At 42.2% G+C, this 20,762-nt stretch overlaps 1 protein-coding gene and 1 pseudogene across 1 annotated transcript in view; both read right to left on the bottom strand.

Moving 5' to 3' along the window:
- LOC135319951 (saccharopine dehydrogenase-like oxidoreductase) overlaps nucleotides 1–20,762 on the bottom strand; it is a 98,324-nt gene that overhangs the window by 8,674 nt on the left and 68,888 nt on the right. Inside the window, exons 13-15 of the mRNA XM_064482292.1 lie at nucleotides 17,508–17,659; nucleotides 5,273–5,411; nucleotides 3,961–4,177 (exon numbers count right to left, since the gene is read on the bottom strand). The gene's annotated coding sequence lies outside the window, so the exon portion shown is untranslated. The remainder of the gene's footprint in view (nucleotides 1–3,960; nucleotides 4,178–5,272; nucleotides 5,412–17,507; nucleotides 17,660–20,762) is intronic.
- Nucleotides 8,373–9,706, bottom strand: LOC135319950 (diphosphoinositol polyphosphate phosphohydrolase 1-like; annotated as a pseudogene).

Raw genomic sequence — 20,762 nt, 5'->3', positions numbered from 1 at the left:
CACAGTATATATTTACTAGAAAGCAGAACTTGATTTTGCTCACCCTTGTATGAAAAATGCAGGGAAAAAAATGCTTGGCCCAACATTCCACACAACTCTCAATACCCTCACTCCTCTGTTTCACAGTCACACTTATCCTTCAAGACTGAGTTCAAGTGCGGCTCTTCCTGATGACCCCTCTGCACCTCCCCATGAACCTTCCATGTAGCTCCAGCACAGCGCTCAGGGCTTTGTTTCCCATGACCCTGACCTCTGTGCAGGCCTTTTCTCTTTAACAAGCTGCAAGCTCTCTGGGGACCGACACTGATGTCACCACCTTGTTACCTGATGGCACTAAGCAGAGGGCAGGTGCTCAGTAAATGAACATGGGACTCAACTTAGACCTGCTGAAGCAATTCTTGGATTCATTGGAGGACACTTGGTACAGTTCAGTTTCAAAATAAAAATTGTCAGAAGTTTTGTACCACACTACCTTAAAACTGCCTTACCAAGAAAATTAATCCATCCATAAAGCCCTGCATTATCATGGGTTTTGGCTGCATCATTTCATTGTTGTATCTTCTGTGTGACCTTCTCTGGATGTCATTTCAGGAGAGTTACTGAGGTTCTTCAAGATTTTACTGTGAGACACGCTCAGGGGCCTCTGGCCACCTCTCTGACTTGATCGTCCACCACTCTGGTCCTTACTCCTTTCAATACAAAATATTCAGTTCTTAAAAATTAAAAACTAATTCACAGTGGAACTCTGTGTCACTGAAGACAAAAAGTTCATTTTCTCTAAAGAGTAAAATACTAAATGAGGACTATACTCTGAGGGAAATTTTGATGCGGGATCTAAAAGAATGGAAACCCTCAGGGTGTTGGCTTATTAGGAATATAAAAATACTTCCTGCCAATTCTCAGAGAAAAAACAAAACAATGTCCCATAAAGATTTGCTGCATTTTTCCTGTGGGTTCTGTGCCCCCTGTCATGTCATTCTAGACTCCTTTCTGAGAAACACACATTGCCAGTCATACACATGGAAACTAACCAACCAAATACAGTCTACCACCTGAACCTTAGAATCAATTCTTCTGTTTCTCCAGAGACATTATAAAAGGACGTTAGAACTCCATATATGATCATCTAACCCCAATGTACTAAAGAAATCATTTATTTCATTATGAAAATTATTTAGAGCTCCAGTTTTGGGCCCTGGAATGGATCTTCTCTTTTAAAAACCAGGCAATATAAGAGGTGAAATTTTGGAACACTTTACTGAAGCATTTGGGAAGGAAGCAGATGTAAATCTTCATGCATCAGAACTGGGCAGATCATTAGCCTTGGCCTGGGGAAAGGAGATTCCCCCCCCTAATTTATGCAAAAGTGCCCTCACTTGCCGACCTGTGTACTTTCTAGCTTTGTCTATACAATGTGTATCTTTTTCTATTTTGCATGAAAGATCAGTGTGAGCAACCAGCAGCCCTGCCTCAATGCCCTAAGTTATGTTACAGAAAAATGGAAGAAGTATGTAAATATGTGTAACATACATGACATTCACAGCCAAAGACGTTTCTTCTGACAGCAGTCCTATTTGAATGTTTAGGGGAAATGATTAGTCACTTCTTAAAAGAAGACAGGACCTAGCTTGCCCATGGTTGTCAGTTCAGCTCCTTCACTTAACATGTTAAAGGTGAGTGTAGTAACATCCAAAGCCCTTACAGTGGGGAGCATGATTCCTATGTAGGTTCTGGTGCTCCACCAGCCCACCACAGTGAGTGCTGGTTCTCACCACTTGCAGGCTCCCCTACTCTGGAGAAACATCCTCACCAAATGGCAGTCCCTGCCCCCTGGCCTAGAGATACCCCCACCCACTTCCTACAGCACACTTCAGCCAGGGACTGACTGGATAGGGGAGTAAATGGCTTTCCCCCACTTGCCTTATTTGGGGACCAACTGTGGGGTGCAGTCTGCTCTCCTGAGCTTCATGGTGAGAGAAGAATGATGCCAGCCTCTGACTGACACCACAGTCTCACTTGCCCTCCCTCCCCCTGCCCACCCCCACCTTGCTTATCTCACTCCCCTTCTCCTGAGAGTTATCCTTCAGGAAATCACCTCCACAAGGACCCCCAGCTCAGGCTCTACTTGTTTGGAAACTGACCTAAGACAGTAAATGATACTGTATATTTAGTTTACTATTATTACTAAAAGCATCATTACTGAGATGCATTATGTAAGTGTCCCAGGCTTAATGAAGGATCAAGAGGGCTGTTCAACTTCCTAAAACTGATGTCAAATTCAAATATGAATATGCTGAAAATACTGAAGTATGTATTAGTCGTCTAATGCCAAAAGAATATCCACTTAAATGTAAAAACATGAAAGTTACAAAACTGAAAATCAGTGTATAATTTTTAAAATTTCCAAGTGTAACTAAATGTATTATTAATATAACAATAAAATGCTTAGAAAGAATTGATTTGATTTTAAGAATTTAAAAAGGACTTATTTTCAGGAAGCTAATTCACTGAATAAGCTCTGGTTTTCCTTGAACATTCACTTCTCATTTTTCTTGTTTTGTTCATGGAGATCTTTCACTTGGTTATACAATTTTTCATTTTCCTTTTTATAAATAGAAAGTTACATTTTAGTTCACTCAGCAGGACCTATATAACATTAGCATATGTGCTCATGAAAGATACAGCCTTTAAATATTTTTAGTCTTTAAATTTCTTCAGTTTTTGAGTAAGCTTTAAAATTTTTTTCAAACTGTTTCAATTTTCTCAAAAGACAATTTGTTAGCTGAAAACAATTGTTTCCAAAATGCTCAAAATGCTTAGTAAACAAAAAAGTTGCAGAACTTCCCAAAGCTAACGAGCCTGTCAGTATAATGTTCTGCATTTCACAGGGGTAAGTGGGGCGAGTGACTGCAAGAAAAACAACGTCCTGATTTTGCACACCAGGGATGGAAAGGCCAGGGGGGCTGTTTGTGTGATGGAAAAGAACAAACCCGGCTCCATATTAGATCTGTTCCTTTGACTTTAACCCTGTGCTCTCTTTTCTAGGCTCAGACTTGCCATCTCTGCACCTTTTGTGAAACAATGTTGCCAATAGTCTGAAATATACAGGAGAGCCTGTTCTCAAGGCTCTGACCTTTAAGGACATTAACACATTTCCATTCATATAAAGATAACAAGTTGCAGAATACAAAATAGCATTTCTTTTGTTGGAGGTTTACAGGGGCACCATGATCTGACCTACGTTGCCAGCTGCAAGAACACAGTATTCCAAGAACAAAGAATTCCTATGTCAAGAAGTTTGCAACAACCAAGCAAGTAGGAAAGGAGCCTGAATTCTGACTTGGGGAAGGTGGTTCTCCAGGACCTTAGTCGGCCATTTTCTTGGTCTGCCGGCTTTCTGAATGGCTTTCTAAATAAAGTCGCTGTTCCTTGCCCCAAGACCCTGTCTCCTAATTTACTGGCCTCTTGTGCAGTGAGCAGAAAGAGTTTGGACTTAGTGACATTTGCACCTTCTTTTTTTCTGTTTTTTTTTGCCCAACTTTCTGTGGTGAGGTAACTGGATGGAGCCATAGTGGGTAGCCAGGCTTCTTTCTGGAGCTCTCTGTAAGCAAGGAGGTAGAGACTCGGTGTTTCTGGAAGATCAGGATGAGGCAGAATAAAGCCTACACTCAGCTCAGCACCTGGCTTGAGCTAAAGAGGGGCTTAGACAGTGAGATCAGTGGCAATCTATGCTTAGATGCTCTGGCTTATTAACCTCTTTAAAATTAAGAATCTGATGAAAACCAAGGACCTTTGTGAATCTAATGAAACTCTGAGCTGTCTCACCACGCCTGGCCTAATGCCTGGCAGATAGTCTGTGCTTAATTCTGCAGAATTCTTGAAACCCAGAAAAATACGTACATATGTTGACATACAAGTCTTGTGTTCTGTGTGTGTGTGAGGGGTGGCTGGAATACTCACAGGTCTGTTCCTTAAAGTGCACGCTCCGCGCAGCAAGTGCAGAACAGCAGGCGGAGGGTCTGGATGGCTCTCAATAACTCTAGGGCCGCGTGTCCTGCAAAATCAGTGCTACCCCATTTGTAGTAAATGCTGCCATCTCTGATGTGGTTAACACTTTCTCTGGGCATCCCTGCAGTGAAAATGCTTCTTATTGGCAGGCTGTAGGCTTAGGCTACTACTGTCAAAGGAGAAAAAGATAATGAGACAGAAGGGGGAGGGAATTAAAAAAAAGGGGGAGTTGTGGGGAGGAAATGAAGGTAAAGCTTAAGCTGGAGACCACCGAACCTGTCCTGCCTACCTGTCAGGTCAGCTCCACCAAGATGCCATCACACAGAACAAATGTCTGACTTCTACAGGACACATATATTTTCTCCCAATTTTAAGTCAAATTTTTTTCAATCTCAGGGCATTGGCAATTGATTTCAGATTCATATTTCTGAATATAATATCAAAACCAGCCAATATTGTCTACTGAAAAACATTATAGAAAATGAAAGAAAAATAGGACAGTTTCTAAGGGAACATGGTTATAAAATTAGTCACAGGCAACAAGCACTAACTGGTTACTGTGTGGAGGGCACTCAGGTTGGTCTGCACTGTTTTTTTTTATGATTTAAATATATATACTTCCTAATGTGGCATTAATTTCACACAAGTGGCTTCTCCGAGCCCATGGAAGACCCCGCTGGCCCAGCCGAGCCCTGACCAGCAGGTGACAAAGGCCCCGTGACCCTCAGGGAGAGCCAGGATGTAGTCCCCGCACCCTCAGAATCCTGGTTTCCCACGGGGGCGTGGGCCTCTCTGGGCCCCTGGCTCACTACACCAGTGAAAACCCCCTTAATCCACACTCTTTTAACTCCAACTAGGGAAGGGGGGCTCCCCCCCAGCAGGCAGGCCGGGGGCAGAATCAGCCTGCCTTTGCTGCAAGGCTCCGGGAGACAGGGGCGCTGTCTTATCTTAATTTCACAACCATTCTTGTGAGACAGGTACTGTCAGTCTCATTCCCATTTCACAGACGGGAAAACTGGCTCAGAGGGGGGATGTGATTTGCCCAAGGCTGCACAGCAGGCAGTGAAGCCAAGAACCATCCAGAAACTATGCTCTTAACCATTTTAATTCTGCCCATGACAAATGTGCAGACCAGTCAAATGATTACTTCCTCACATTGCCAGAATTCCCATTACCTATTAAATGGAAACAAATGTTTTTAAATGCCTTATTTTCAAAACCAAAAGATCTCATAGCAAACCCATTATGTGCTGAAGAACCATACCTGTTGACATCCCTGAAGAAGTGTCTCTTGTTCCTATTTCTTTTTGGATTTGCTTTGCTTTTTCTTCAGTGACAGGATCCGATGTTTCCTCAAACTGCAACCACCTTTGATTTTTGTTTGATTCTTCAAAGCTACTTCACTGAGAAAATGCAGAAATAGTTTTATTTGGAAAAGGAAGTGATGAAGTATGGAAGAATAAAAGAAAACACAAGGCGCACAGACCTAGAACTGTCTTACAACCACACTGGAATTAGCTTAACACCAGTGATGGTTAATTCATTACAGGATGCTCTGTGCTGATGGTTCTGATGATGGCATTAACTCAGAAATGCTACACAGTGTCATTCTCTGAACTTAGCCCTTCTACAGCAATCTTTCTGAAACTCTGTCTTCCTTGAAGGTCACCGTGAACTAAGGGATTTATTTTCAAAAAGGACTGCTAACAAGAGAAGGATCAATATGAGCCAATTTAAATTCTGATTTTCCCCCAGGGGTTCGATTTAGGCTCTTCTGTTAGAAGGCACTCTTGGGAACCAAGTCACTGACAGCAAATGCATCAAGTCAAAGAGCCACAGGGACAGAGGGTGACAGTGCATTTAGTGGAGAGTAGTAGTTCTTTTTCCATAAATAAAAGGAAAAGTAGGACAATGTGTCTAGTCCTTTGGCTCGAAGAATATAATTGTCTTGACTCAGTTGGAAAAGTTCCTTCTCCTGCTGTCTCTGTAGTTCCTCCATCTTATCTTCCAAAGCTCTCGCTCTTTTTTTCTAAGAATGTGACTGTAATCCACTCCCCGAGGGCCTGCGCCCCCAGCTCCATTTTCCCTCTGCTTCCTGAGCTCTTTCAAACATAGTTCTGCTTCCTTGTTCCCACCACCGTATCCTGAAGAACCCTTTTAAGGAAAAGCATTACTTCAGTATGTAGAGTTGTATATTAGATTTGAACACAGTGGGTTAGGGGAAAAAAACCACAAAGAATGAAAATGACACAGTTAACAATGTTCTACTACACAAGAAAAATCAATAAATTTTCAATAAGAGTGAGTGAGTGCGGTATCACTCAGTGCAGAAGAAATTTCATATATTTCATTATTATTTAATTTCTACATATACTTAAAGACATACAACCATTATGAATATTACTGTGAAATTCAACACCTACATTCAGAAACTGAACACAGGCATCAGTTTCTGAGGGGCCCTCAGGCTTCTTGGGTAGCCACGCAGCTTTCCCCGTGGGAAGCTGGAGCTGCAGGCTTGGTGAGTCCTGCTCCAGATATTCCTAAATGTTATAAACAATGGAAAAAACCACCACAAATACAAACTACGCTGAATGTGTATTCGGCAATTATGTAACAAGAAGCACAAATACAACCGGAGAACTAAGACAAGTGAGGATCTCACAGCAGGCTGGTGCATAACAAGTGCCCTCACACAGCAGTCCCCCTGCACGCAGGGCCCCGCACGCAGGACCCATGCCCGGGACCAGTCTCTACTCCATCTGACACGGAGGCCAACTGACCCAAGGCTCATGTCCCATGACACATGGAGCTAAATAAATGTGAGGAGAATGTGGATCGGGATAATTTCAGGTTTCATCACTTTAAATAAATTACTCTTAAATGTTCACAACAATAACAAAGTATCTAAAAGAGGAATCAAAGAGCAGCTGATAACTTTATGAAGCATTCTAGTTCAGATTAAGTGGGCTTTAAAGCACATTTTTCTATATAAATTATATCAAGTTATAGTATCACTGGAATAATATAAATTGCATGGAAACTATAACAACTACTTTAAATTTGATTAAAAAATGATAATCCTTCTCTAATACTGTGATATCATACATTACATTAGAAAAAATGTTATTCATGTATATTTTGGTCAAATTTTTGGCTTTTAAGATACCTCATAAATCCTCAAACAGCAGAAATGGTTCTAAGGCCAATAAATTATTCAGTTAATAATACAAAAAGAAAGTTTAAGGGAAATCCCTAGAAGAGATCCGGAGGCCCATATTCAAACCCTGCAGGTCCTGAACTGACCCCCAGTGATCATTTCCCTGACTACCTTTGAGGTAAGTGAAGAATTGAAATTTTACATTATTTAATATAATTATTTCTGGATGTTAATTTTTTTTCAAAATTGGAGTATTTACTAGAATTTTTAAATAAAGGGAACTACAATTTTAATTGCACATCTTGGCTATGTTTTGACAAAGGAGATGCCAGTAAGAGTATAGCAACAAACTCCTGTCCCAAGCCAGGGACTGATCAGTGCTGCCCCCCTCCCCACCCTCCCCCTCCTGTCTCAAGACCCTTTTCTGCTTACTTCCCAAATAAGCAACACAACTGGCAAATGAAGCCAGCGTCAAATATGTATCAAAAACCAACAAGACAGTTTGAAGTGGGCCAATGCATTACGTAGCTGTTCTAGTAAGTGATTAAGCATTCTTCCATACCACTTCTCAGCAGAAGATGGACCTTCCACATCCCAGTGGGAGACAAATTTAGTATTTCTGAGCATGCTTCATGGTGCAATTACAAATGCTGTATCATCACAAAGACAAGCAAACACCTGAATTTTCCTCCTGTGTACTTTTCAGGAACTTAACATGGTTACCCAGAGAGGGGACAGGACTGTACAGTTGCACTTGCCAAGTACAGCTGGATGCTTTGAAGCACAAGGACAATATCCAGTTCAACACGGTGTAAGACATGTATGCACAAAAAGGCCGCTGTCAGCGGTAAGTAGCATTATGGAAAAAATTCCAAACCAGCAGGATATAAACAGTGCTCCATGCTCCAGTCTTTTAGATAATAATCCCAAGAATCCAGTTCAAATCCCTATTGTCAACACGTAGGGAGGCATTCCATTTCTATCACTGTTTCTCCAGATCTGAGCTGAGGCCATTTGCTCCTGGCTTGGTAATAAAAAAGAAAATATGTTTCTTCCTCTTTCTTTCTTGGCATGGAAACACAGCTTCGAGAAGAGAAGGCCATGAATCCTGGGAGCACAATGAAGGTTGCTAATAAGCTCTTCCCATACCCTACATAACTAGACTCAATGACTGGGGAAAAGAGAAAGGACAGGGAAACTTACCTAGCCACTAGCATCAAAAACAAAAAGTAAATTGTGAGGCTCTCCACTTGAGAAACACCCCAAATTTAAACAAAACAAACAAAAAAAAAAACCTTGAAAAATTAAACAGGTAAATTCCTCTTCTAAAAGTCATTTATTTACATATTATATGCCCAGTATATAATGTGTAGATAAATGTGTCCTGCAGTAAAAGTGACCAACCTACTGGACTTAACACACATTATAGGACAAGTTCTTGAAAGATTTCATCTCATATTGGTATCTTTTAATAAAAACAATTAAAAATCAAAGAAAAATATCTGGCCAGGCCTGGGATGAGACAAACAGGAACACTTCAGAATCCAAGGCAGGGGAAAGGCTGTTTGCCTCTTCAGAGACTTGTAGGGGTGTGAAAAGGGAGAGACAGATCATGCACAAACTTACTTACAAATTACATACCCAAGCCCCGCCTGCTCAATAAAAGGAGGGTGAAAAAAAGCCCCATCACGTAACACCAAACAGCAGCATTATCAATGAGCCCTTTCTCTGCTGCCCACCTTGCCTTATTTGAAAGAGGAGGCCTGTGAGGGGAGGTGAAAAGAGCAAGGCTGAGAGGGAAGCCCTGCATTTCAGTCTAGTTTCCAATTTCCGTTTCTCTTACAGGAAATCTTCAGTCATCTGATGCCTGGCATCGAGCTCTGAGCAGAAACTGAGTATGTGGTGGCCGCAACCGGGGTGCCACTGTTGGCTGAGCAGCCTTGCCTCAACGTTTCAAAATACGATGCTAGCACAGGTCTGTTACATTGCAGCACTTTGATGGCAGCCTCTGTTTTAAACCACTCCCTCTTCCTTCCAACGCTGAGTCTTCCCAGTCTTCCAGCACTTCCGTGACAGCGAGCACACAGACGTGCGTTCTATGCTTCCTCTCCTGGTTCTCAAAACTTCCAACTAATCTTCCCAATGTCCCTTTTACTGCAGCCTCCTCACAGACTTCACGGACTGCTGCCACCCTCGGCTCCTGCTCCGGCTCCGTGCCTCCTCCAGGGACAATCCATTGGTCTGGATGGCGACTACTGCTCACGAGTAGCACACCCTCCTCGCTGTCGCTGGAAGCACAGGCACGCGGCCCTCTTCTTGTAGCCGGCGCCGTCACTGGTGCGGGTCTGTTCGACTTGAGCGTCATCATCCTTCAGGCCCCGTTGGGGGTGCGGTGCGGGTCGCGGGAGTCGAAGGTGGGGAGCCCGCTCCAGACAGCCGCGCGCACTCCCCCGGCTCGACCAAGGGAAGCAGCGAGGGGGAGCCGCTTCTCCACTACTCGGCTCAGCCGTGGCCCGCAGCCGCCGCCTCATTCCCCCATCTCCCCCCCCCCAGGCCCCGTGCCACCGCTGCCAGGGCCGCCACCTCCCGATTAGGACGTTAACTTTTTAAATGCAAAGTTTACTTTTTTCATTAAAAGTGAAATAAATGGTTCTTAAAGATTTGGAAACTACAGAAAAGTCAAAAGAAGAGCCAAGTCCCCAAAAGTACTTCACCCCAAGATTTCCTTCAAATCTTTTCTAGGTTTTCCTTATAGAGTAGTAATCACATTTAATTGGCTAGTTGGATGTAGGTTTTCTGTAGAAACCCCTTAAAGCACTCATAAAAGATCTATTTGAGTCATTGTAAAATCAGGCCATTAATCCCTCCAAGTCACTGGAGGCCCATTAACGTGGCCAGTGAATGGGTCAGACCTGCCAGCACTGTTATTCTACCAGGACTGGGCGGCCAGGAGTGTGGCAGGTGGTTCTTGCTCCAGCTGCAGTCAGCCAGTGCTTTTACACCACAATTCTCCCTTCCTGGGTTCTTAATTTTGACCTCTCTAAGTTGTTATTTTCAGTAATAGTACATGGACAGTATCTTTTCCTTTTATACAGGAAAGAAAATTTACTTAGATATAAAATTCAAACATGAAAACACTGCAGAATTTGGGACTTCTGAGCCCTTCTTTAAAAAAAATGGCTTCAAAAAATTCAGTCAAATTATAAGGCAATCAAAATAATTCCAGAATGGAGGAACAATGGCTAATGGACTGGTGAAAAGCATTCTGGCTCTGTAATAACCAGAACCAAGATCCACTTTCAAACACTTAAGGGAATTACAGCTGCTGGAGAGAATATAATAAATATATTGATTATAAATAATACAATCATATATAAGTATATATAATATGATATGACATATATAGTATATAAAATAAGGTTATAAGTAACATACTTATTAAAAATAAAACCAACAAAAATGGGTAGGAGTCATGCGAGTAGGGGATGTAAGAGTTTCACTACATATTTAATAGAAGGGAAAACTGATCATGTATAAAACTGGAAAAAGGAGTTAAAAATAACAATACGGTTTTGGCAGTCTTTCAGGGGTTTTCATAATCTATGTTCTTGAAGGGACATTTTGGGACATAACATTTCTCAGGATGAAGTTTGTTTTTCTTCTTACAGATTTAAGTAAAATGAAACTTAATGTTTTATTTAAAAGAACTGATAAAGTGTGATCTGTTATTATAAAATGCTTTGTCCAATTTTATTTGTCCATATGCCTGCCTGTCTCCTTCCTTCTAGCTCTCATCCCTGCTTCCTTCCATCTGCAGAAGGACACACACACGAGAGGCATGGGATGAGGCTCACCCACTATGGCACCAGCTGTTTCTGGCTAAATTATTTCTTCCTTTTTACTTTTCTGTATTTTTGAATTTAAATAATGAGCAACTATTCCTTTTGTGACAATAAACATACTAATCTAAAAATAAAAATACATGTCGACAGTCAAAGAAAATTAATTTAGAATAAAAAGCAAAATCACCACATGGCAGACACTGCTAGCTGACAATCTCCTCTTCCTCCACACTAAAATTTTGCCCTGGGCAGCAATGTGCCAGTTAAAAACACACCTCTCCCTGGACTCCATGCACCTGGGGTGGAGCAGGGGGCAGGGGCACAGGATCAAAGTTCTGACCAGTAAGATGAAAGCAAAAATTTCCAACACGGGGCTTCCAGGACAGTGACTACTTCTCTGATTAAGCTGCTGTGTTAACAGGCATGAACCTTTTACCTTTCACCCTCTTCCTCCTGACTGGGCTGGAGATTGTGCAGCTGTCTTGTGACAAGAAAGACTAAAGTCACAAACGAGGGGTTTTGCAGCAGGAAAGAAGGGGGGGCTCTGGTTCCTGGCACAGGTGCACCAGCTCTGAATTAACTGGCCCAGGCTTCCTGGTTGCGTGAAAAAGAGAAGCCTTCAAACTGCGCCAGCCCCAGTCACGAGGGGCTGCTCCCTCGGAGCCAGTGCTGACGCCAAGCACAGTCTCTAGACTCTGTACACTCGCCTCTGGCTCAGAGGCTGCTTCTCTGACACCCAGCCTGTCACAAGTAACAACCACCCCCAAGGAATTCCAGTTCTTTGGAATAAAACTAAAATCACTCTGGGCAATTTTCCAACAAAAAGACAGAGTTTGTTTTTTTTTTTTTTAATCCTATTTAACAGAGACTCTAATGAGAAAAAGTAGATCAGTACAAAAACAGAAAATCATAGTTTGCCAATGTATTTAAATAAATATGAATTTTAGAGATGTGTTTTTATTTTGGCAGTCGCAAACACTATGAAATTTTGAAATCAGGGAAAATGCTAATAAAAATATGGTTGCCTTCACCTGTCAACCTCTATGCCATCCCCCTCATTTCAATTGACTGTGACCTGACGTCTGGTTTCACTCTTAGTGATTTCCAACTGCGCATCAGAGACCCTTCAACTCCCTCCCTATGCACATCTCTCTGCCCCAGATGCTTTCTCCCACTGGCTTTCCAGGTCTTTTTCTGTCACCAGTAATGCAACCGTGCATGCATCTCAGTCTTAGGCATTTACTCACTGGCAGTCCTTCCCCCCCACCAGGCATGCTCTCTGGCACCTGGATGCCCACAGCGCCCGGGCCTCTGGGACACACTCTGTTGATCCTGCGTTTCTCACACTGTCCACACCCGCAATGTGTCTTCTTCCTTCATGACTCCACTTACTTCCCATACACAAGGGCAGCTCCTTCCTGTTCCTCTCTCAGTCCGCTGCACTCATTGGGCAAAAACCACTCCTCTTAGTAAATCCAACTACACAACTACCAACACCTGCAGTCATGTGGGAGAACGTGGTTGTGCACACTCACACACACATGTGCGCACACACACGCGTGCACACACACACACACACCCGTCTGCCTGGTCCCAGCTCACATTCACAGTCACCAACCTGGAGCAGACTTCCTGCTGCTGGGAGCCCAGCCCTCCAGGAGAGCTCCCCACACCTGCTCCCCTCCAGCACCCTGGCCCCATCCTCACTGCTGCCTCATCACTACATGTTTTACTTCTCAGAGGAAGTGGAGGCAACCGGAGGAAATTACCCCCATCTCTCACCACTTCTACCCGCTACCAGTACCCACACCCACCTCTCCCCTCCTCTCTGCTTTTCCACAGGTGAATTGTCCATGTTCCCACCTGAAGCCAACCCTCCCACTGTGCCCTGGACCCCATTACATCCCCTCCACTCGAGGACTCTGCTCTACGACTCCCCTCATCATGCACTTCTTCCTGGCTACCGCATCTTTCCAAAAAGTGCAAACATTCTATTGTTCAATCGTACCACGATTTCTCTCATTAAATTCAAAACAAGGTGAAACAAAAGGCTTCCCTGACTCCACCCTCCTGCCAGCGACTGCCCCCCCCAAATTTTACACCCTTTCCTCCAGGGGGTCTATACCTTGAAGTAGCCAATTCCACTTCTCCTGTTCCCAGTTTTCCTTTCACAGCCACCTGCCCACGGAAACTGCTTGTCCAATGCTGACAGCCTCCTTCCTGCTAAATTCCAAGGTCAGCTGTCAATCCTCATTCTCTCTCAGCAGCAGCAGACACAGCAGATCTACTCTCCTCTATATATTCTCCCCACCTGGCTTCAGGAGCGCACATGGTCAGGTTGCCTCAACCTTGCTCTGTCCTTGCAGATTACCCCTCTCCCTCCTGACCTCTTTAGTTCAGCACGCCCCAGGCTCAGGCCTTGGTTTGCCTTTTCTCTCCAGATATGCTCCCTTGATAATCTTTGTCAAGTCTAGGAGAATATTATGTGTAATGAAGTAAGTCAGATGGAGAAAGACAAAAACTATATATCATTTACGTGGGGAATCTCAAAAATAATACAAATGAACATATATGAAAACAGAAAGACTCACAGACAGAAAAGAAACTTGTGGCTAACAATGGGAGGTGGGGGAAAGGAGAAATCAAGGGTATGCAATTAATGGACACAAACTACTGTACATAAAATAGTTCAGCAACAAGGATTTACTGTACAGCACAGGGAACTCTACCCAATGATTGTAATAACCTATAACAGAATATAATCTGCAAAAAAACTGGTTCACTTTGCTGTACTCCTGAAACTAACACAATACTGTAAATCCATTATACTTCGATTAAAAAAAACCCACGGCTTCAAAAATATTCATTTTTCACAACACTTGATACCTACAGTCCACACCTCCCTCTCAACTTCAGACTCCTCTATCTGACCGCCTCCTTGCCATCTCCACTGGCACACAGAACAGGCATCTCAAAATTAGCACCTCAGCAGCTCAACTCCTGGTCCTCCCTCCACCCCCAAGCCCACTCTGCCTCTCCCTCCATCCCAGCCGGAGAGGAACCACATTCTTCCAGCTGCTCAAGCCGCAAACCCTGCCATCACCCATGACGCCTCTCTCACAACCCCGGACCAATCTTTTAGACTTTCGGCTCTATCTCCTAAATACATCCCCATCCAACTGCTTCTCATTACCACCACTGCCACCACCCTGGATCGAGCCCCATCACTCCCACCCCGGATTCCTCAAATCCCTGTCTAACTGGTGTCTGTGCTTCTTCCTGTGTCCCTATGGTGTGGGTCTATATTTGAATGCATTCAGTCAATGGCATCAGCCCGTGGAATCTGTCTAAAGGATACATCAGGTGAAGTCACTGCCATGCTCACAACTTCACAGGCGCTCACCTTTCCACACTGAGTGAAAGCCCACGGCTGCTTAATGCCCTAGAAAAGCCGACCGTGCCTGTCCCTGTGATGCCCGACCTCACCTCCCCTGCCCCTCTCTGCCCACTCTGCCCCAGCCATGTGGGCTTCTATGCTGATCCCCAAGATGCCAGGCATTCCTCCCTCTTCAGGACTTTTGCATTGACTGTTTCATTTTTCTGGAATATGCTTCCCCCACACACCCACACAGCCAATTCCATTTCCTCCTACAAGTCTGCATTCAAAGGGCTCTCTCACCAAGGCCGACTCTACCTTATTTCAAATGGTGACCTGCTGGACTCCACCACTGACACGCTTGCTCTGCTTTCTATTTCCCCTTAACATGTAACATTATTTACTCATTTGTATGCTCATTGTTAAGTGTCTGTCCCTCTTCATCAGATGACAGCTCCATGAGATGGGGGAGGGGAGGTGGCGCTGCCTTGCTTATCAATGTACCTGGAGGGCGTCCAACAGTGCCTAGACCCAGGCCTGTGCCCAAAAACACTTGTTATATGAATGAATTTGGATAAAGTAAACTTCAGAAATGTTGGGGGTTAGTTTGTCCAAAATAAATATAATAAAGTAATATTAAAAACAAAACTTCATTCTCTTGCTCTCAAAGGTACAGACAGGATGACTACTTCTAAAACATTAATGAAAAACTTTCACACTCCTCTTGATGATTCTAAAATTTGGGAAATGTTCCGAGTGTTTTTCTTAACATTGAGCACTAGATCCAGTAGAAGGTTAGTTATTAACAACAATGAACAGATGACAGCAGCACAAGCAGGTGCTCCACAGAAAAGGAAGAGAAAGTAAGAGAACACAAGGCGCCTGTTAGGGGAAGGGATCTGAGGTCCCTACGTTAAGAACAGGAGGAAAGGATGCTGCATTAATCAACAGAATCTGATTCCTCTGTGTACAGAACAGCCACCACTCCAGCTGCTCTCCTGCACACGGACAGATACGAGCCCTACATCTGACACATGCAGGCTGCTGCAGCGGACACAGCCACACAGACAGAAGTGGAGAGACTTCAATGCCAAAAGAATTCTAATACAGTCCAAGTGGTCCTGGGAAAGGCCGGGGAGGCACTTTAAGCTGGAAGTGACTTTCCTAGTGAGGCTAGCTCTCCTCTGTCACAGCAGGCAGCAGTGATGGGCTCGGATGCCTACTCGGCTGAGCCACAAAGGAAAGCATGAATCACTTCTGGCTCTACTGCTCTCTCGGCCCCGCCGGAGTCTAAAGGCAGCAGAGACACTGGTCTGACTTGAGAGTTTCTATTCCTATTAATAGTGGCATGGGCTTCTACATGGGAAACCGCCATTTCCTCCCACCAAGATGGATGACTCCACCAGGAAATAACTAGCAGAGGTGCTTTATAAATCATGCAGGTGACTGATAAAACATCCGGACTCTCCAACACTAGACTCAGCTCACAACCAGATATTTCTCTCTGTATCCACCTTCATTTGTACATTGCAATCTAAATTATAGCTCTTTTCTGGCAAACATTTTGGATATTACAAAGCCAACCAGATGAGGAGGGGTTTGGCTCTCCTATTTTATATTCACCTCCCATACTTTCTGGGTCTCATTCAGGAAAACCTAGAATTAATGATGACAAACCCCCTGAACTGAAGTGAACTGAATCTGTCTTTCAGAGATGGAATGTAGCACCTTAAGATTAATTTTTTTTCTACGAATAAGGAAAGTTCTCAGAAGGAGAGAAGGAAACAGGGAAAGTAGAGAATAAGGAAAATGAAATAATACATTATGTGTACAGAATTTTATTATGAAAAGTATGTATAATTACCTTTTTTCCTGGCTTGATTTGAGGCAGGGATGGATCTCAAGTATTTATTTTTCATAATGTCCTTTGAAGTTTTCTTTCCAAGAGTAGAAAATGTCTTGAATGGTGAACTGGGTTTGCCTTAGCCTGAGCTCCTAACTGATGCATATAATCCACTCTGGGGTTTTCTCTAAATAAAGGAGGGGCACTTCTGGCCTTTTGTGTGGTAGCTATGTACCAACCAGCCCCTGCTTCTCTGTAACTCATCTGAGATCTAAGAGTCTGTGCACATGTACAAATTCTTCAGTACTTAAACATCAGTGACAGTTGTAAATATGATTTAACAGATGGCAAAACCATAGTGCTTACTGAAGAACACATTTTGTAGAAGGTGAGCCACAACATTCAAGTTCTCCAAGCCTAATTCATCAGAACTTTAGTACTTTGTAGCACATCTTCAAAGTCAGAACCAAAAATAGCAAAATAATAAAACAAAATAGGCTTCCCAGAAAGCAAGACATGTAATTACAAGAATGAACATGGAGGAGAGTGGGGAAGAACATAGTTGAAATGACTTAAAGTTTTATCTTTTTTCTCCAGATTTCTCAAGGTAAAAACTGCTTAGCACCTGCCTTATTCCACAAGGAACTGGAGATAGTTTATGTTTAGTTTATGGTAAACACATAAATCAAATCCATAAAATAAAAATGGAATACTGTGGTCATGAGTCTATAAAACAGAATAAATCAAGAAAACAGAAACAAGGAACAGAGATGTATAAGTTTCTCAACAGTCACTAACAGCATTTATATGAAATGCCAACTTGCCCCCTTTTGCATAATACAGACTACTGATAAGGCTGAATAAAAAGCACCAGAATAAACAATTTTCTTATGCTACTCAAATTCTGGGCTATGAGTGTTTAAAAAAATTAAAGTGTAAAAAATGGCTTCTAAAAGAAAGCCAATGCTACAGTGGCATTTTAAAATCTGGGGACGACAGGGTGTTGTAACAGCTACTGCTCACAGATGCCCAGGATCCACTTGGAGGTTACTCTGTAATCAGTCCCGCTGGCTCACGAAGTACATACCTGTCAGCAGTGTTTATGTAACTTCATTGATCACTGTGTCCCATCGATATAAACTATAAACACTTACCTATGTATTTTTGTCATCCTGAGGTAATAATCAAGGACCAACAGGTGTTTTTTTCTTTAAAATATCAAGGTACATTTTATCTATTCTTACACAGTATTTACTCTTGGACAGTTATTTTCTGTACCTTCATTGGTGACTTTTGTAAAACTATATGCTCTTCATTTTTGTCCAAAAATTGGTTCACATTTTGTTTCTTGAGACATAACATTTGGATTCATCTTAAGGGGTAAATTGTTAACAAATTCAGTTTCTTTATTCTCAGCCAGTTTCTTGTAGCTATAAAACAAAACAGGACACAGAGAGTGAACCCTATATGACTCCTCAATTATTAGTTTTATTAATATATATGTATACACATGATATACATGGAAACATTTATATTATTAACATATAATACTATTAAATATATTTAATACCTGTAACTCTCAAATTAGGTCACTAATGTTAAATATATTACTTACAATTCTGGTTAACAGTATATTCATATGGTGTCACATAATTGTTTTAAATTTCAGATAATAATTTTAATACAGTATAATATAAGGGATTTCATGGTTTACTCAAAGCACTACTTCAAAGGAAAGCCAAACCAAACAATACTGAGATTGCTCTTGTTTAAGAAAAATAAAAAATGAATTTCTAAGTGGCCTTTTTATAATAAATCTTTTATCCATATTATAAAGTCAACATACATTTGAGGCAGGAAAAATATTTCATATATTTCCAGTAGAAAGTAAAGAATCAACCATAATTTATATCGATGAAGCATAAAATATAAATATTAAAATGCATGAATTTCATCACAGTATAGGAAAATCTTAAAACAAAATCACTAGGATTTTTAAATGAAATCATTTCTGTGGCTTAAAACACTTAAATGCAATGTAACATTTCAGAACATTGCATTTTTAAAATATGAGAAACATCCTTTAAGGAGATCTTATAAATATGGGTGAACATCAGCATATTATGGGAGCTCCAAAAATACAGATATTGTCATTTTCAAATTACCTTAATTATGGTCAATGAGGTGACTTAATTTTGTAATTTATAAAATAAGATTAAAGAAAAGTTTAAGAGGCTACCAATTCATATAAGGTAGATTGGCTTCTCAATAATTGCTAGATAACTGTGAGAAGTAGCTGGAATCATCAGAAAACCTAAGAGCTCTTCCTTCTTTGTGGCGGCAGAACCTGGCCGGCTGCTCACTAACACTGCTCCCCATGCGTGCCCCGCACCAGCTGAACCGCACTCCGCTCCACCTCCAGTCTACATGAGACCAGCACTAGTTCTGGCCTTTAGAATGTGAGGTGACGGTGACCAGAAGCTAAAATACGTGTCATGGGCTTAGTGGTCGGGTTCTAGGTGGCAAGGAAACTGATACTAGAGGCTGGAGAGGGGGCAAACTCACATTTTATGAAAAGTGACAAAATATTTGCTAAGCTGTCACACACAGAGGTTAATAAGATTGACGACTAGCTCCTGAGTCTGGGGTCCTCAGCAGAGTCTGAGAACAGCAGGAGAGGACAGGAAGTGTTTAAGTGCCAGCTACTACTGGCTACTGATAACAAGATACTACGTGAAACAGATGAGCTCAAGACAGAATGGGCTGGTCTTTAAAGAAGGAATCCAGGGAACAGAGTCTATAAACTCAGGGCCTCTTAGGTTCACTCTCTGCATCTGGACTCAAACAGTTAAGATTCAGCCCTGAAAAATGCTATGAAAAAGCAAGATTTCATGAGAATTCTTCGTTGAAGAGTGACTCAGTTCCTTGGCAATGCCAATATCACGTTAGAGGTGTCATCTTCCAACTTCAGATTATTGTTCCTCATAATAACCAGGCAGCTGCAATTAAACTGAGAAAAAACAACAACAACAACAAAAACTAATTTTCTTTAAATGCAGTTACTAGCACATGGGACTGACTGGAACCAAATAGATCAGAAGCCTAAAAATCTTTCTGAAGGAGCTGTAATGACAAAGATGACAAAGATGACAAAGATGTCAAAGAAACCAGAACTCTACTTATAAAAAAAAAAAAAAGGCTAGATACTTGTCTGACAGCCTTACAACCACCTTCCTGCAGGCAGAAAGCAGGTGGAGAAAAGAGTGTATCCTCAAAGATGGGCGTCCCCTCCCCCATTACCCACTTCAGTTGAAGCCAGTGGTGAAGAAACACAAGACAACTGGAACCAGGAGCTACATAGAACAATATATTTATAAAGTAGTTCCTCCTTAAGAGCAGAATAATGGCCTAATTAAGGGAAATGCCCACCTTGAAGGTAGGGGGTCTTCATAAGGCCTTTCAGTGGGTCTCAAAGCTGCACTGCTGATTGCTGTAGCTTCCTCACTCTTCTCCTTTCTGAATAGGAATAGGCTTAGTCTCACCATCATATTGGGGTGGCAAAGGAAGGATGAAACTTGCCTTTTAATTCACTGATTAGTACACAATGGAGAGCTACACTGAAACCTGACAAAGAGAACGTGCTTCACCTGGAAACCCTGGCCTTCCAGGTGGATACTGTTCTGAATGGGACCCTGGGCTGTTTGCTTTGGGGAAGGGCTGAGTAGGTCTTTGTTCAATGAAGAGTGGAATGGATATTTGGCTGTTAGAAGGGAAGTTTCTGGTGGAAACTGGCTAGATGCCTACCAAACACATTTACACTTGTTTCTGGGCACATGAGCAAACCACACTTCCTAGCCCTTTTGGACCTAGTTTAGCTGGATGTGCTGGTTCCTACCAACACAATGTGGGCTGAAGGGAGTTAAGACTCCTGTGATTAGGCACTTAAAAGGAAACATGCTAACAATCTATTTCCTTTCCTTATTGACTGATGAGGCCAGGAGGACCTCAAAACCATGTGTTGATGACAGAAAGCCACCTGGGTCCCTAAATGACTATGTGGAGCAGAGTCCCACCCCCAACTCCACTGAGACACATGGAATTATGATGTAAGCAAGACATAAGTAATTGATGATGTTAAACTACTAAAATTTTAAGGATTATTTGTTACAGCAGCTAGGATTACTTATCCTATGGTTTACTAAAGAGCTTTTGGATATGCATACTCAACTTCCTACTACTGACATTCCTATAATTATTGTTATGCCTTTAATGTAAGTATACTTGTTTTCAGCTTTTAAACACAAATGTAAACACCTCTAGAATTCACATTACAAAAATGGTGTCAGTTATGCCAACAAAGACACAAGATGTGTAGAAAAATTTCTTCAGTGACACAAGTGTAGCCCCAAACAGCAGTGATAAGGGAGCCCAGTCAGCCCCATAAAAACACTAACTAGCACTGTAGATCAGGGGAAGAATGCTAGACTTAGCAGTCAAGTAGATGGGGTTTAGGATAAGCCACAGCACATCCCT

Source organism: Camelus dromedarius, chromosome 35, assembly GCF_036321535.1.
Source record: "Camelus dromedarius isolate mCamDro1 chromosome 35, mCamDro1.pat, whole genome shotgun sequence".
In the NCBI taxonomy this organism is placed as follows: Eukaryota; Metazoa; Chordata; class Mammalia; order Artiodactyla; family Camelidae; genus Camelus; species Camelus dromedarius.
Note: the sequence above shows the minus strand (reverse complement) of the source record. Positions and strands in the feature narration are given on the sequence as shown.